This window comes from Syngnathus acus, chromosome 15 (genome assembly GCF_901709675.1).
Source record: "Syngnathus acus chromosome 15, fSynAcu1.2, whole genome shotgun sequence".
NCBI lineage: Eukaryota > Metazoa > Chordata > Actinopteri > Syngnathiformes > Syngnathidae > Syngnathus > Syngnathus acus.
The window spans coordinates 13034842-13052009 of NC_051100.1; the positions used below are offsets into that span (position 1 = coordinate 13034842).

General features: G+C 42.7%; 2 long non-coding RNA genes across 2 annotated transcripts; one reads left to right on the forward strand and one right to left on the reverse strand.

The window, feature by feature from the left end:
- Positions 1-4187: 4187 nt before the first annotated feature.
- LOC119134970 lies at positions 4188-13644 on the reverse strand. The gene is made up of 3 exons (XR_005100448.1): positions 13542-13644; positions 12515-12527; positions 4188-4198 (listed from the first exon to the last, which is right to left on the reverse strand). It is a non-coding gene; the product is annotated as an uncharacterized LOC119134970 (long non-coding RNA).
- Positions 5009-7449, forward strand: LOC119134981. The gene is made up of 2 exons (XR_005100458.1): positions 5009-5814; positions 6118-7449. It is a non-coding gene; the product is annotated as an uncharacterized LOC119134981 (long non-coding RNA).
- Positions 13645-17168: the final 3524 nt, after the last annotated feature.

Here is a 17168-nt window from a genome sequence, read left to right on the forward strand (position 1 = left end):
ATATAGCTTTCTTTTTGTGGCAATTGGACTGCCTCCACAACTTTTTTTGCTGGCAAATCTTCTTCAGTCACTTTTCAATAATCTCCTGATTGTTTACAGCAAGAATGTTTACAATTTTGAAGAAAGAAAAAAGAAAAACTTCAAAAATGTTCAGCTTCTTCTAAGTCAGCCGGCCTCAGAGGTCTCACTCAAGGCTGTCGACAGTTCCCTTTTTCGAGACAGCTGTTTCCTCTTTTTCCTTTCTCAAAGATTCTGATAACCCACTCACTTCCCCAAAAAGAAAAAAAAGAATCAACAAAACAGCTGCCAATAGATTAATCAAAATTCTTGTTGTCTCAACTTTATATAACCTAATCTCTCTTATTTTCCTGTGCAAATACTTGTATAGTCTTGACACAGCCAATCAACTAGTTCTCCTGACTTTAGGATTGAAATGTCTTTATTTCATAATTTTGCTTCATCCCATTTCAGACAGAATGCTCTCTGTCTTAAAAAAAATAAAGGAAAAGAAAAAAAAAAAAAATTCTATTAGGGCTAGACCCTAAACGAGTGTGGACCAGTTCCTGTAAACAACTAATCCCTCCACTTTTTTTTTTCCTTCCATTTTGCGGTGCAAACCAGACAAACTACAGTCTAGCAAATTCTTCAGTGCACCATTATAGCCAATTTTGTCTTACAACACATAACACCGACAGACAACATACAAACAAACAAGCAACGCAGCGCAAATGTCATCTTCTCCCCGCTTCAAATACCCTGTGGGAAACACAGACTGTCCCTTTAACATTCTCCCCGAGCACACTCAACCCCCACCGGGCAAACGGCCTGCTCTGCTCTTTCTCTTTAGCTTTTTTCTTTTTTTCTTCATTCTCTAATACTCCTTCCTCAAAAAGCACACACACTATACAGCGAGGCGCCGCTCCGACGCCAGCTCTACTATGTATTTAGCAAACTCTGGAGGCCAGCTTCGCTTCACAACTTTAACTTTAACTTTTAACAAGCCGCCTCCAAAAAGTAGTCTTAGGTTCGAGCTGTCTCCTTTCGAAGCCTTTCCGTGTGCACTCGGAATAGGGACGATACAGCTCTTAGTTACTCAACGGCACCTTTTGCGTCGCCTCTACTCAGAACACCAATTCGAGAACTCCCGCCTCGCTAATTGATGCTCTCAACGGCGGGATGCACTTTCTGCGTTTCAGTGTACCGCCACGCAAGAAACGTGCCCATGTACCGGCCCCTCTAGCTTTCGCAAGTTCTGCCGAATACTCTGCGTACAACATTAACGTTACTTTTAGTACTCCATACAAGTACAAGTTAAGAAGGAGATCATCCTTACTCATCCTTAAAGCAACGTGCTAAGGGGTAGCGGTCACCGTTTACTATGACACAAAACAGTTCTAATCCTCCCGTGCTACTAAAGGCTCTTTTCCAGGAAACTCTATTCCTTAAAGAGACTGTTCTTATGTCACTCAAGGCCGTTCTGACATTTGTTTGTATCAGTGAGCGGAAATGACAGTTCCTGGGAAGAAAAAACTGAAAAAACTCCACACAGGTTTGTTTTGGAGCTGCGAGTAAATATTTATTAGTAAATCTTAAATCACAATCCCCCTCAACTCGTTGGGCGCCAAAATGTCAAACGCGCACTTTTTATCAAAGTGCCACCGGCTCCCCGGTAACGGGTTCAATAAGCCGGTGTGAAGGGACTCGTCCGTATCTAACCACCTGAGTTAAATTAATTCTACCGGAATCAATCAATCTGGTGCTTCACTCCCCTCCTTGAAGGACATTTACACCTCCCATCTCACCCGCAAGGCGACCACGATTGTGAGTGATGTGAGTCACCCCGCTCACTCTTTGTTCGATTTTCTGCCATCTGGGAAGAGGTACAGGAGCCTGCGCTCCCGCACCACCAGACTCACCAACAGCTTCGTACTCCAGGCTGTTAGGATCCTGAACTCTCTCCCCCCTTCTGCGTAGCATCCTGTACTTTTGCGCTATATTCTGACTGTCTGCTGTATGCACACTTTGACTTTGACTAATTGGGATTGATCTCCAAAAAGCCTGTCTAGGAAGGCAGGGGAGAGTGTCAAAAAGAATTCGATAGAATAAGTCCTGATTCTATAATGTTGAAGGAGTTAGTAATGACAACTTCCTCCTTTTCAAATTGTAAACGTCTCCTTAACAGGGCTCCTCAAAGCCTGTCTAGGAAAGCATTTGTCAGAGAGTGTCAAAGTGTAATGTTGAAAGGTTTTGTAATAGCAACTTCCATTTTTTCCTCAAGCTCCTCTGAAAGTGCAGTTTTCTCCGTCTCCAGTATTTGAGTCCGCTCCAGGGCAAGGTCCAGCGCCTGCTTGAGATAATCTCGCTCAGATGCCAGCATATCCATTTCAATGGCTAGAATCTCATAACGCTGATGGTCTTCCAGTTGTTGACCAGAGTTCAACTGCTGTTCCTCAAGTTGTAGTATTAAATCTGTCACGTGGAGCTCCAGCAACTGGACTTTGTCTACGGCCTGGGATTTTTGCTGCATTTCGCTTTGGAGCTTGAGGTCAACTTCGGCTGCCTTCTGCTCCATTGCCACGATTTGATCGTGGGCTTGCTGATTTTGCTGGCCGACGGTTTGAAGTTCAACCCCACGTTGGGCGCCAAAATGTCAAACGCGCACTTTTTATCAAAGTGTCACCGGCTCCCCGTTAACGGGTTCGATAAGCCGGGGTGAAGGGACTCGTCCGTATCTAACCACCTGAGTTAAATTAATTCTACCGGAATCAATCTAATTTCTTTACGACGCCAATCCCTCTCAAGTCATCCGAGGCGCGAGCCGAGTAACTCAATTCGAGGCGAGTCGTCGAAAGGACCGCGCCATAATGATGGCTCCCTTCGGTTGTTTGATGCTTTTGTTATGTTACGGATATTTTTAGATGTCTTTGTTAAGACCTCAAGGATTCGTTACTTTACTAGAGCACCCTCGCCCTCAAGATAACTACTTCGAACCAGATCTGACAATTCCTGATGTTAAGGATTAAAGATGTCTTCACTTTAAAAAGAATTGAACGGATTTAAAGAATGACTATGATAGGGAAATAAAGACACTTTAAAGTTGTAATTACCGCATATAAAACCATGCTCAACATAGTTAATACGAAATAATCGATAACCGAATTAAGGCTTAAGAAGAGATTTAATGAATAAGCAAGAATTACAAGTCGAAAAAACAAAAAAACAAGACTCACCCACTCAGAACAAAAGAGGAGACTGAAGGCGAGTAATCGGCTCTCCTTTGTTCCAAAATCCGAATTCTGTTTAAAAAAAAGAGGAAAGGTCTGGCCGTGAGGAGCATAGCCAAAAAAGTAAAATTGGCGTCTTCCCCTTTCTGCCCAGAGCGGCTGTCTCCTCTGCCTTCCTCGAAGCTTAAAATTTGACAAAGTCCAAGTCGAAGACTCTGGAAATTCATCTTAGTAGATTTTGATTCAATCTCAAAAAGAATGAAAAATCCATCTTCGTTCTTTTACTCCGGGCAGCGTCACGGCCATCGCCCTGACCAGGAAGAAGCGCGCCCGCTCTGTGTCCGGGCAACATATTTATAGGCTTCTGGCATTACCTCATCGTAATATGTAGGTGCACCACTGGTTGTCTTGGCAACCTTGCTTCAAGCAGCAACCACTGCGCCTGACCGCAGTCCGTCACCGGATGCAGATGTTTACTGTTTTGCTTGTTCTTTCTTTCACTATTAGCCCTTAATGTCTCCTCTCAACTTAATACATTCAGGTATGGATGGAACACCAATGTTAAATACAGGTTGGACAAAACATTGCAACATGAATCACATATATCTTGTCTATAAAGATATATCTCAACACATAATAGTACTTAACACAATAATGGGTTCCTCCAACTTAAACACATATATTGATATTGCTCAAGCTGTTACATCTTAAAATTACGGCATAGCAAACTCATATTCCAAAATTGTCCATTGCTACGTGTTTGAACAGGTCGTGTCCTCCCAATTGCTAACAATTTACTAGATTTGTTCATTTCCATCAGGTCACCCCTATGTCAAGCTTTAACACCATCTCCTGGTGAAATTTTGAACTACTACATGTTTTGGGATAGCCAATGTGCCTGGGCCAAATTCAATACCTAATTTTACACCATCTCGTACCACCATGCCACTTGACACAGTACTCAGCCACGCCCCCTCCACTTTTGCCGTTCCTGTCTCTCCTAAATAGTTGGTAATCCTTGATTGACAGCGATTCATCCGGTATATTATTGTGAGCCCACGTTTCAGTAACGCCCCCGATGTCTGCATCTAGGGTTTTCAGCAATATTTCATATTCATCCGTCTTATTTATCAATGACCTCGCGTTGCAGAGAGTTAACTTTGACATTCGCGGTTGCTCTCGTTCAGGTTTCACACACCGTATTGCAGACAGGGCACTCACCCGTTCCTTCCTTTGTTTGGCATTCGGTCTGTGTCCTTCTATGATTATTTTCTGCCATCTGTTTTTACCGGCTTTAGATCCTCTTGCACAACTTATTTTGTGTGATATCCCGATGTTTGACAGCTTTTGTTGTATATTCCCATTTAGCTGGACAGCGTGTTTCCTTAGACTCATTAGGATGTGCGGATAGTATTTGTAAATATTCAACCCTTCCATCTCCTTTCAACTTCATAGATGGCCACGCATGAAGCAAAAACAGTTCCACACAGGATGCCGTGAAAAAAAGACTTTAAAAAAACACGACTAAAAACTAATTAAAACAAACTTAAAAGTCGGCGCACACGCAGACAACAAACACTGCAGCTGCCTTAAAGCGCCATGCCCTTTGATTCAACGATTTGAAAATCCTTCTCAACCCATATTCAATTGAATACACTACAAAGACAACACATTTAAGGTTCAAACTGATAAACTTCATTGTTTTTTGACAAATAATAATTAACTTAGAATTTCATGGCTGCAACAAGTCCAGTAGAAGTTGGGAAAGGTGTAAAAAAAAATACTGAGTGTCGTTATGTGCGTCGAAGCAAGCACCATACGTTCAGAGGACAGCAGTTTAATAAACTCACACGAGGATCCAGAGAACAAAATCTATCACTTGGTTGCGTTACATCCGGGGAGCGAGAGGGAGCTTTTCCGTCCAAGCTACGGTAGCCGTGCGGGACATTCTTTTAGCACAATACACAATCATGCAATTATCTACATCCTCTCCTTTTAGAACATTGCCTCTATAAAAAATATTGTCAACTAAAAAACTGTAATATACAAATGTGACATGACAGTCTAACAATAAACAATTCTGCGTAAAACTGGCAGCATAAAATTTACTGAATTAACAAATTATTCCTCTTGGAAATGCACGAAGGTACACTTGATAATGATAACAAGTATGTAAACAACCTTAGAGCTTAACTTTTTTTTTTTTTCAAAATGCAACTAACAAACATGCAGTTCAATCCATATACTTCGGATTCGGCTTAGATATCCGACCTGAGCAAGTCACATAAGCAGAGCAATTGTGTGACACTCGGGTGGGCACGTCAGCTGGAGATGTTGTTGATTGCTCATTGGTGGAGTAGTGAGCAGATGGCTGAGAGAAGTGAGACGGTCGGGCATGTGGACTGGATAGAAGAGGGTCTGGCGTACTCTGAACCGGTGGTTGAGAGTGATGGTCAGAGTCGGCGTGCAAAGGTGGGGTTGGTTCAGCAACAGGAAGGATGTGACGGCGATTCCTCCTGTAGATACCTCCGTTGGATTCAACGATGTAGGAGCGCGGCTCTTTGCAAGCCTGAACCACTTTCCCGAGGCGGTCATATCCCTCTGCAGTCTGTAACCGGACAATTTGTCCTCTCACAAGTGGCACCAGAGGGCGACTTGTTGCATCATAGTACTGCTTTTGAACAAGTCTTTTCCTTTGAAGCTGAGTAGCAACTTGTCCTGCACCCTTTATTGTAGGCACAAGCAGATTGTTGTTGACAGGAAATGTAGAACGTGTCTGGCGAGACATGAGACGCTGTGCAGGTGATCCAAGCGTGTTGTCTCGAGGAATGTTCCTGAGGTTGAGCAGGTTGAGAAAAACATCTGTTCCATCTCGGTGTGACTTTTCCATGAGCTGTTTGGCACTGCGGACGGCACGCTCGGCTAATCCATTTGACTGCGGGTATCCGGGACTGCTGGTAACGTGAGTAATGTCCCACTGTTTGGAAAAGTCGCGGAATCGTTGGCTTGTGTACTGTTTGCCATTATCAGAAATCAGTGTATGGGGTGCTCCATGAACAGAAAAATGTCTCTTTAGCTTTTTTATCACCGTAGCTGAAGACAAATCACGAAGCAGATCAATTTCGAACCATCCCGAGTAGGAGTCTACAAGGACTGAATACTGTTGACCATGCCATTCAAAAATGTCTGTTGCGACCGTAGACCATGGCAGGGTAGGGACAGGATGAGCTTTTAGCGGTTCCTTTTGCTGGTGTGGTCGTGTGCTATTGCATACAGCACAAGACAGTCGTACTTTTGTGATGTCCGTGTTCATGTTGGGCCAAACCACTGTACTTCTGGCTCTACATTTAGTTGATTCAAGGCCTGGGTGACCTCTATGCATAATCTGGATGTACTCTTGTTGCAGTGAGATATGTATGACAGGTCTGTGTCCTTTAACAACAATACCTTCTTCCACTACCAACTCGTCTCTGTATGGAAAGTATGGGCGGACAGAGAGCGGTGCCTGACGTTCTTTGTTAGGCCATCCATTCTGGATCACATTGCTAAGAGTTTGAAGCACTTGGTCACTGGCAGTGTGTGTTCTCAGCTCTTCAAGCCTGGCTGTCGAGATAAAACTGACTGACATGACTTCAAACGAGCTGTGAGCACTGGATAATTCAGAAACTTTACTGTTTGGGGCTCTTGACAGGGTGTCGGAAAGGTACATTTGCTTGCCCTTTTTATAAACCAAGGTGATGTCAAAAGCTTGTAGGCGAAGTAGCATCCTCTGCAGACGAGCTGGAGCTGTGAGGATCGGCTTCTTCAGTATAGTGACCAGAGGTTGGTGGTCTGTTTCAATGACAGTGTGCTTGCCATAGATGTAGTCCTTAAACTTAGTGCATGCAAAAACAACAGCAAGGAGTTCTTTTTCAATTTGCGCATAACGGGTTTCTGTATCTGACAATGTGCGAGATGCATACGCAATTGGCTTTCCATCTTGTAAACATGCTGCACCCAACCCATAACGAGATGCATCACATGTTAGCATCACAGGTTTCCCTACATCAAAATAAGAAAGGACAGGTGGGCTGGATAGACATGACTTCAATTTCTCAAATGCTTGTTGGTGTTGGGGGAGCCAGCACCATGCAGCGTCTTTGTGAGTGAGCTGCCTGAGTGGTGCTGCAATGTCGCTGAGATTCGGGATAAACTTCCCCAGGTAGTTCACCATGCCCAGGAATCGTTGCACAGCTAGGGCATCTTGCGGGACCGGCATCTCTGTGATGGCTTCTGTTTTCGTTGGATCGGCTTTCAGACCTTCTTTTGTGAATATGTGACCAACATAGCAGACTTGGTCGAGCCGAAACTTGCACTTTTGAGAGTTGAGTCTAAGTTTGATCTCTTGTGCACGATCCAGTATTTTCTTCAGATTAGCATCATGTTCTGCAGCATCGCGACCTCCCACAATTATGTCATCGACTATGACAGCACATGGGTAACCGGCAAACAGTTGTTCCATTGAGCTTTGGAAAACTTCACTTGCTGAGTTAATGCCAAATGGCATGCGGAGAAATCGGTAGCGCCCAAAAGGTGTGCTGAATGTTGTCAACATGGATGACTTTTGATCTAGCTTAATTTGCCAAAAGGAGTTCTTGGCATCAAGCACCGAAAACAGGGTGGCACCTGACATTTTGCTGGCTACGTCTTCCACACTACGCATCGGATAGTGGGGTCTCTTTAAAGCAGTGTTCAAGTCTTTGGGGTTAATGCACAGTCGTAGCTCTTCTTTGTCTTTCTTGTGTGCAGCTACCATCGATGAAACCCAGTCCGTGGGCTCAGAGACGGGGCAGATGACTCCTTTACTTGTCATGTTATCAAGTTCAGCTTTAACGCGGGCCTGCATCGCCAAGGGGACACGGTGCGCTGGACGCACGACTGGCTGTACAGCTGGATCTAATACCATGGAGTAGGTGATTGGCAGTTCTCCTAATTCATCACTGAACACATCTTTGTATTCCTCTTTGATATGTTTGACAAAGTCTGTAACAGTCTCCGTACCGACCTGGTGCACGTGAGGGCTGAATGTGACAAGTCCGAGACGCATACATGCACGAAATCCCAAAAGTGGAATAACATCACGCTCCACGAGGAAGAAGGGTAGCGTGTGTTGCTGTTCATTCAAGTAGCATGACAGTGAGACAAGACCTGCAGTTTCTATCTTGCTGCCGCCATAAGCCACTAGATTTGTAGACTTGACACAGGGAATAATGTTCCCCTCTGAGAGTTGTACAAACATGTCCTTAGCCATTACATTACATTTCGCTCCGGTGTCAATTTTCATTTCAATGGGTTTCCCGTGCACATGCAGAGTGACAAATCCTTCATCTCTATTTTTCATATGTGCATTGATAGTGTCCACAGAAATTCCATCTACATAGTATGTATCATCATCAGCGGTGTATTCTTTCTCTTGCTCGATTTCCATGTGATACACTGGTCTTCTAGTGGAGCTTTTCTTTGTGAAACTCTTTCTTTCAGTGTTGTGATATGCTGGCTTTGACTTGCAGCAATCCCTGAAATGATTCATCTTTCCACATTTGTGACATTTCAAGCCAAACGCTGGACATTTATCTCTTTGCGCTGGGTGGCTGCCTCCACAATGATTACAAGTAGTGATGTTCTTTGAATCATATTGATTTGCTTTCTTATTTCTTGACCTGTACTGCCCTCTACTGGAGCTTTGTTGTAGCGCATCCACAGGGTTTACTTGCAGAGTTAATGCTCTTGTGTTTTCCTCGGTCATTTCATAGACACGGCAGATAGAAATTGCTTTAGCGAGGGTTAAGTCACTATCGCGTAGCAGAGCCTTTCTTATACTTTCGTTGTTGATGCCACACACGATTCTATCACAAATCAATTCGTCTGTGAGTTCTGCAAAGTGGCAACTTTTTGCTGTTATCTTCAAATCACTGATGAAAGATTCAATAGTCTCACCTTGCTTCTGATTTCGAGTGTGAAACTTGTGCCTTTCCATCGTCTTGTTGTGTTGTGGATTGCACATTTCTCGAAATTTTCGTTTGAGACATGTGGGGTCTTCCCGAGAGTCGGCCGGGACCATGACGGCTCCATTTTCTCCTGGCGCTCTCACTTCCGCAGCGTATACAAATGAACGCTCCCGTTCAATGGCTTCTGCTCCTGCAAGGTTGAGGAGGATGTACACTTTTGTCTTGGCAGGTTTATCCGCGTGTGCAGCCTCGATAAAAATGTCATATTCTCTTTCAAAAATACGGCAACTCTCGGCAACGTCTCCTTCAAAAACAAGCGGGTCAGGCCTGCGAAATCCTTCCGCCATAGCTAGTCTTCCCTTCACACCTGACGCACAGCGAAGCACGGCGAAGAAAAAAACACCACTCAATACACAGAGGGCAGGTCCGAGACGCCTTCTGACACCATGTCGTTATGTGCGTCGAAGCAAGCACCATACGTTCAGAGGACAGCAGTTTAATAAACTCACACGAGGATCCAGAGAACAAAATCTATCACTTGGTTGCGTTACATCAGGGGAGCGAGAGGGAGCTTTTCCTTTGAAGCTGCGGTAGCCGTGCGGGACATTCTTTTAGCACAATACACAATCATGCAATTATCTACACTGAGAAAGCTGAGAAAAGCTCATCAAACACCTATTTGGAACATCCCACATGTGATCAGGCTAATTGGGAACAGGTGGGTACCATGATTAGGTATAAAAGGAGCCTCCCCAAACTTGCTCAGTCAATCACAAGCAAGGATGGGGCGAGATTCACCACTTTGTCCACAACTGCGTGAGAAAATAGTTGAACAGTTTAAGAACAGCATTTCTCAAAGCAAAATTGCAAGGAATTTAGGGATTTCAACATCTACGGTCCATAATATCATCAAAAGGTTCAGAGAATCTGGTGAAATCACTGCACGTAAGCGCCACGGCCGGAAACCAAGATTGAATGACCGTGACCTTCGATCCCTCAGACGCCACTGCCTTAAAAACCAACATGAGTGTGTAAAGGATATCACCAAATGGGCTCAGGAAAACTTCAGAAAACCACTGTCAGTAAATACAGTTCATCACTACATCAGTGCGGATTAAAACTCTACCATGCAAAGCAAAAGCCGTTTATGAACAACATCCAGAAACGCCGCCTGGTTCTCTGGGCCCGAGCTCGTGTAAAATGGACTGACACACAAAGGAAAAGTGTTTTGTGGTTTGATGAGTCCACTTTTCAAATTGTTTTTGGAAACACTGGACGTTGTGTTCTCCAGACCAAAGAGGAAGCGGACCATCCGGACTGTTATCAACGCAAAGTTCAAAAGCCAGCATCTGTGATGGTATGGGGGTGCATTAGTTCCCATGGCATGGGTGACTTACACTTCTGTGAAGGCAACATAAATGCTGAAAAGTACATACAGATTTTGGAGCAACATATGCTGCCATCCAAGTGACGTATTTTTCATGGACGCCGCTGCTTATTTCAGCAAGATAATGCCAAGCCACATTCTGCATGTGTTACAACAGCGTGGCTTCGAAGTAAAAGAGTCCAGCTTCTCCCCTGGCCCGCTTGCAGTCCAGACCTGTCTCCCGTTGAAAAAATGTGGCGCATTATGAAGCGTAAAATACGACAGGGAAAACACCGGACTGTTGAACAACTGAAGCGGTTCATCAAGCAAAATTGGGAAAGAATTCCACATGGGAAGCTAAGAGAATTAGTCTCCTCTCTTCCAAAACGTTTACTGAGTGTTATTAAAAGGAAAGGTGATATAACGAAGTGGTAAACATGCCCTTTCTCAACTTCTACTGCACGTGTTGCAGCCATGAAATTCTAAGTTAATTATTATTTGAAAAATTAAAGTTTATGAGTTTGAGCATTAAATATGTTGTCTTTGTAGTGTATTCAATTGAATATAGGTTGAAAAGGATTTTTCAAATCATGTCACGAACGGAGTGTGGAAGATGGAGCAGGGCGACAAAGTGCAGCTTGGACCAGGGTTTATTGCAGCAAACTCAAAAGACAGACTCGGCAACCCGACGTGACGTAACATCAAAACTAACAGGACTGACCGGCAAAAACGTGAAACAAAAGACAGGAACCAAACAACCTCGTGGCAGTGACACATGCATTGTCCACAATGCTCCGACGTCGAGTGGCACATAAACAGAACTTAAATACAACACAGGCAACAAGAGGCAGGTGAGTGTGATTACACTAATCAAGGGCACACAGGAAGGGAGGGGCGAGCACACAGACACACAGAAACGATGACAACCTATACACATCACAAAACTGGGGACGAGACATGACAAATCATTGTATTTTGTTTTTATTTACATTTTACACAATTTCCCAACGTCAACCGAATCCAGTTTGTAGCTTAACATCTGGGACAGTATTTTATGTGCAAATCCAGAAACTATTGATTGTATAAGGTATGTATGGTGTGGTTTCAATCAATTTGGAAGATGATGCGGTATTCTTGAAGTGGCACAAGATGACAATGCTGTGTGATAGGTGCCAAAGAGGGAACTGGAAGACCACCTGAAAATCATTCATATGGACAGCCAAAGATTTGAACAGAGAGAGATACCATCAGACATGCCACCAATACCTCAACCAGAACACCAGCTGGATGACAGTCCCCAAAATGGAGCGAGGTTGAGGAAGTAGTGAGGAAGGCGAGGGCAGCCTCAGCTCCAGGACCAAATGGAGTTCTGTAGTGACTGTACTAAAACCCCCCAAATAGCTTATGCTTTCAAATCTCAACTTTGCGTGGGGCTAGTGGCTCAATGAATAACGCATCTGACTACGGATCAGAAGATTCTAGGTTCGACTCTTGGCTAGCTCACATTCCCATTTGTGGTCAACATTAGCTATGTGTATTTGAAATTTTTGGGTTGAAGTAACTCACAGACACTGTCAACAAATAAGTCTTTCCAATGTTGTCTCATCTCAAGTCTTTGGGATCATCAGATCTGCGCAGTCGGATAGTTCAACCATCATTTTAACATCAAAATTTTTTCATGGTCTGCCTGGGTGTCCTGGCTGAAGATCCTAAAGAAAAGACCCTAAACATGCAACTGCATATTGGCCATAATACCTTTTGTATGCTATTGCATATTGGTCATAATCGTATAGCGTTGTGGCCGCAGTATCCCTGGAACGAATCTGGGTCATGGCGTAATTAAATAACCTTGCTGAATTTGTTTGTTGTTCACTGTTGCCAAACAGCCTTCTGTTGAGCAATGACGATGTTCAACACAAGCTTCCACGTCCACCTACATTTTAACATCAACTTTGTTTCATGAAGTTCTTCCTAATTCATTTTGGCTAAACTCCCTTAGGTGTTCCCTTTTTTTTTTTAGGCCTGGCTGCCATGAGGCAGCGGTAGATACACAATTATCACCTGAAAGGATACGCAAAAAACGGCTATGATATCAATCAGAATTCATGAAACACCGAAATGCAGTCCGGGTCCATGTCATATTCGCTACCAATCGGAATGTAACGGAGTCAGGTAATTTAGTACGGGGTTCGTTGGTCTAGGGCAGGGGTGCCCAATACGTCGATCGCGATCGACCGGTCGATCGCCTAGCCACTACTGATCGATCACGTGACATGAAAATGTTTGGGGGGTTTTTCGCACTTGACGCATGTGCAAACAATGGCGCTAACAACACAACACTAACACGCTAGCTCGCGAGTTCCCTCCAATTGTCAGAACCCTGTGTTTTCTCTTAAACTTAAGAAAGGGTATAAAAATGAGTGGGGCAACTGTACATAGTAAGAAGATAAAAAAAAGTATCACTTTCATAGGGAATGGGAGGACGACTTTTTCTTCACAACGACTTTTTCTTCACGATGACATATCACGATGGTCTAGCTGTAGACCTAATTTAGACGTCTGTATTAGGTCTACACAAACCTAATTTAGACGTCTATCGAATAACCTAAAATAGATGTATATTTTAGGTGTACACATCGACCTAAAATAGACGACAAAATTAAATCCATCAAATATGAAGTATTAAACCCAAAACCATTCTGAAATTGAATTGAATTCATTCGTTTCAAACAGGCAAACCACACATAACCAATCAAATGAAGACAAATACACTCAAAACCACAAACAAGGTGAAAGTCATTCAAACTATGACTGTATAAACAACAGATACAAACAGAAAAAAATCCACTGCACAAATTAGGCAGAGCCTACTTGTTTGAAAAGGAATGGGAAGTTGTATAAATTTATGAATTTAATATTCAATATTAATATTGTACAGAAGATGGCATTCATTTTCTTATATACTAACAAATACCGTGATTTTCCATGTAAAATACGCCCCCGTGCATAATACGCACCCTAAAAATGGCATGTCGATGCTGGAAAAAAGCCTGTACCCATGTATAATACGCACTCAAATTTTGACTCTTACTTAAGTCCGTAAACGTAAAATTATTTCAGAAAAAAGATCATCTTTGGGAACAACTGGATGTTATTCTGCCGGTCAGTATCACTGCGCATGCGCTAGCAAACTCGATAGCGGAGAAATGTTTCGGATTTGTGTAGGGTACATTGTGACAGCGAACGAGCAGGTGATAGAGCAAGATTCAAGATTCAAGATTCAAGAGTTTTTATTCGCCATGTTTGTGCGTGCCAAACAAGGAATTTGACTTCGGTAAAACACACCCTCTGTTCAACATATAGGTGACTAACAACACTCAGGACATGTGAATAATGGCAAGCGTCTGATACGAGTCTGATACGAGAGCATTGTGTTCGTATGGAGCGTGTTTGAAGTGAACAGCAGAGAAGAAAGGAAGAAGGCAAAGTGTTGTGAAATAAAATATTACCTGTAATACGCATTTAGGTAGAGAACTGAACTCTCGCTCTTTATATAGCTGATGTGTCTTGCGCATCCGTTCTGCGCATCTGTAATGGCGGCCTCCGTATGATATCCGGTCTGTGATGGAGATTAAAAAAGGAACAAGGCAAAGTGTTGTGAAATAAAATATTACCTGTAATACGCATTTTGTTATTTGCTGATTGAAACTGCTTATTAAACTGTGAATTGATACTAATAGGTAGAGAACTGAACTCTCGCTCTTGATATAGCTGACGTGTCTTGCGCATCCGTTCTGCGCATACTGTCATGGCGGCCTCCGTATGATATCCGGTCTGCGATGGAGATTAAAAAACAAACAATATTTGACAATAACACACCATCAAGGATTGCATCATCGCATCAAACGATGTGTCGTCAATTATGAATTTTACTGACTAAGTGTGTTGGGCAGGATGGCTGAATGCGATGCGCGATTGACAACAAACAAGAAGAAAGGTGTGATTTCAAGTTTTATTTCGAGGGAGATTTTCTTAAAAAATTGTTGTACCCATGCATAATGCGCACCCCAGATTTTAGGACAATAAATTAGTTAAATTTTGCGCATTATGCATGGTAAATCACGGTAATCAGTGACATACTACATCACCACCTGTAAATATTAATCTTAAATATCACTTGACTACAGGTGGCAGGAAATCCCATGGCCGCACTACAGCCAGAACTCCTGAAGGTACATAGTAATTCCTTGATGTACCCCGTCTGTGTTACAAGTTAAATATGCGATTTATTAAAATGATTCTTTCCTGCATGCACAGACAGACAAATGGCTCAAGCACATATTTGATATTTGTTCACCAGTACGCAGTATATTTCTTTTTTTTTTACATTATATTGCAGATTTTAATCCCAAAGCTGTAATTGTTTTTGCAGATGTCGGCACGCGGCTGTCAAAAATGGCGGAAGCAGTCATAAAAAGGCCAAGCTATAACCGTAAGTTGAGATAAAAACAATTCTGGCGTCATGGCAGATAATTTAATAATTTCACCTTTTACCCTAGTAGTGAACCATGGCAACAGGCTATACGAAAGAAATGAGACGCAACAAAAAAATATTTTCATATGCAGTAACAATGATGTCATTAAAATGTAAACATAACTTTTTATAAGCTCAATAGTGCATGGAACATTAATGCAAACTACTTCACAAGTTAAAAATGTGTTGTGTCTTGACTTACTTATCAAGTCTTGTTCTTTTTTCCCCCCCACCCCTAACAGAGACTCTGACCCCACAGAGGCGAGCTCATTCTTCCCCCAGAACTCTCCCAAACCCACAAGGTACAGATTTACTATGGACATATCATTAATTGTTGATGTAATCAGTATTGTTTTGTGTTATCTTTGCAAAGTGATATTTTATTTGTTGTTTGAATGTATTTCAATACTGATGTTGAATTTGACAATCCCCCCGATTAATAGACGTCTATGCTGTAGACGTCTATGGCATAGACGTCTATATTTGTTACACTTTTAGACCATTTTTAGACGTCTTTTATCCGAGACGTCTGGTTAGCATATAGACGTCTATTAGACGTCAAAATGCTTGCAGGGATATTTTTTTATTTTGAAAGTTTCAAGCTCAAAACATTTATTTTCAGTTTCAAGTTTTATTTTTTCAATAGGGGTCCTCCACAATCACCGCAAGGTGCGCAGGTGTCCCCCGGACTGCAAAGTGCCTCTAAAAAAAAAAAAAAAAAAAAAAAAAAAAAAAAAGGACAACCCAAATCAATTCCCAACGCGAAATGTTTGTGTGTGGAGGGGAGTTGGGGGTGGGATGGGTGCAAGGGTGTGGGGGGCGCTCCAGCGTGTTTGATAACCGCAGTAAATGAGGAAAGGTAGCAGAGATGGGACCAAGTCACACATGTGCAAGTCTAAAGTAAGTCTCAAGTCTTAACCTTCAAGTCTCAAGTAAGTCCCAAGTCATTTTTTTCTTGGGCAAGTCAAGTCGTCCTTAAATAGGTCAAGTCAAGTCCAAGTCCAAGTCAAGTCCAAGTCAAGTCACCAGCTCAGTGGCCTAGTGGTAGAGTGTCCGCCCTGAGACTGGAAGGTTGTGGGTTCAAACCCTGGCCGGGTCATACCAAAGACTATAAAAATGGGACCCATTGCCTCCCTGCTTGGCACTCAGCATTAAGGGTTGGAATTGGGGGGTTAGATCACCAACTGATTCCCGAGCGCGGCACCGCTGCTGCTCACTGCTGCTCACTGCTCCCCTCTCCCCCAGGGGATGGATTAAAATCACACGGGGATGGGTTAAATGCAGAGGACAAATTTCACCACACCCAGATGTGTGTGACGATCATTGGGACTTTAACTTATTATTGCAATTTTACCCGCAGAATCTAATCTTAGTAGTGAAAAGACAAGATATCAGTAACTTTAAGTAACCATCATTGTCCAATGTGTCTAACCTGTTTAAAAAATATGACAATAATTTGGATTTGCACTGTAATTACTGATATTCAGTAAACTACACCATTAAATCATATTTACTTAATTCAGTTTCATCATCATATTTATTGCATTAAAGCTATATATATCACACCTATTTAGATAAATGAAAATCACTTACTTGGCAGAATGGCTCTTCAAATGACGGACAAAGTTTGAAGTTGTCGTCTGGCTGTCCGAAATGTTTTTGTTGCATATCTCGCATTGTGCTGTCCGTCTTTTGCCGTCATAAAAGTAATTGCGATAGCCGAATGTGATGACTCGCGGTACCGCTCCCGCTGACATGTTTGCGCTGGTCTGATATAAAGGGGCGTGATTCTCCAATAAACACGTTCGGTAGGTAGAGAGGGCACGACTGATTGATTGACAGGGTAGTGATCCAATCATGACAACGCCATTCTCAGCCTGCGCTCCTACCGTGTTATCGATATTATTTTTTTAAATGTATTATTAATTTGATATTCAAACTGAAAACATAAACTAAATAACACTGAAGTCATTCAAGTCATCCTGTCTCAAGTCAAAGTCAAAGTCTGCTTTATTGTCAATTTCTTCACATGCCAAGACACAAAGAAATCGAAATTA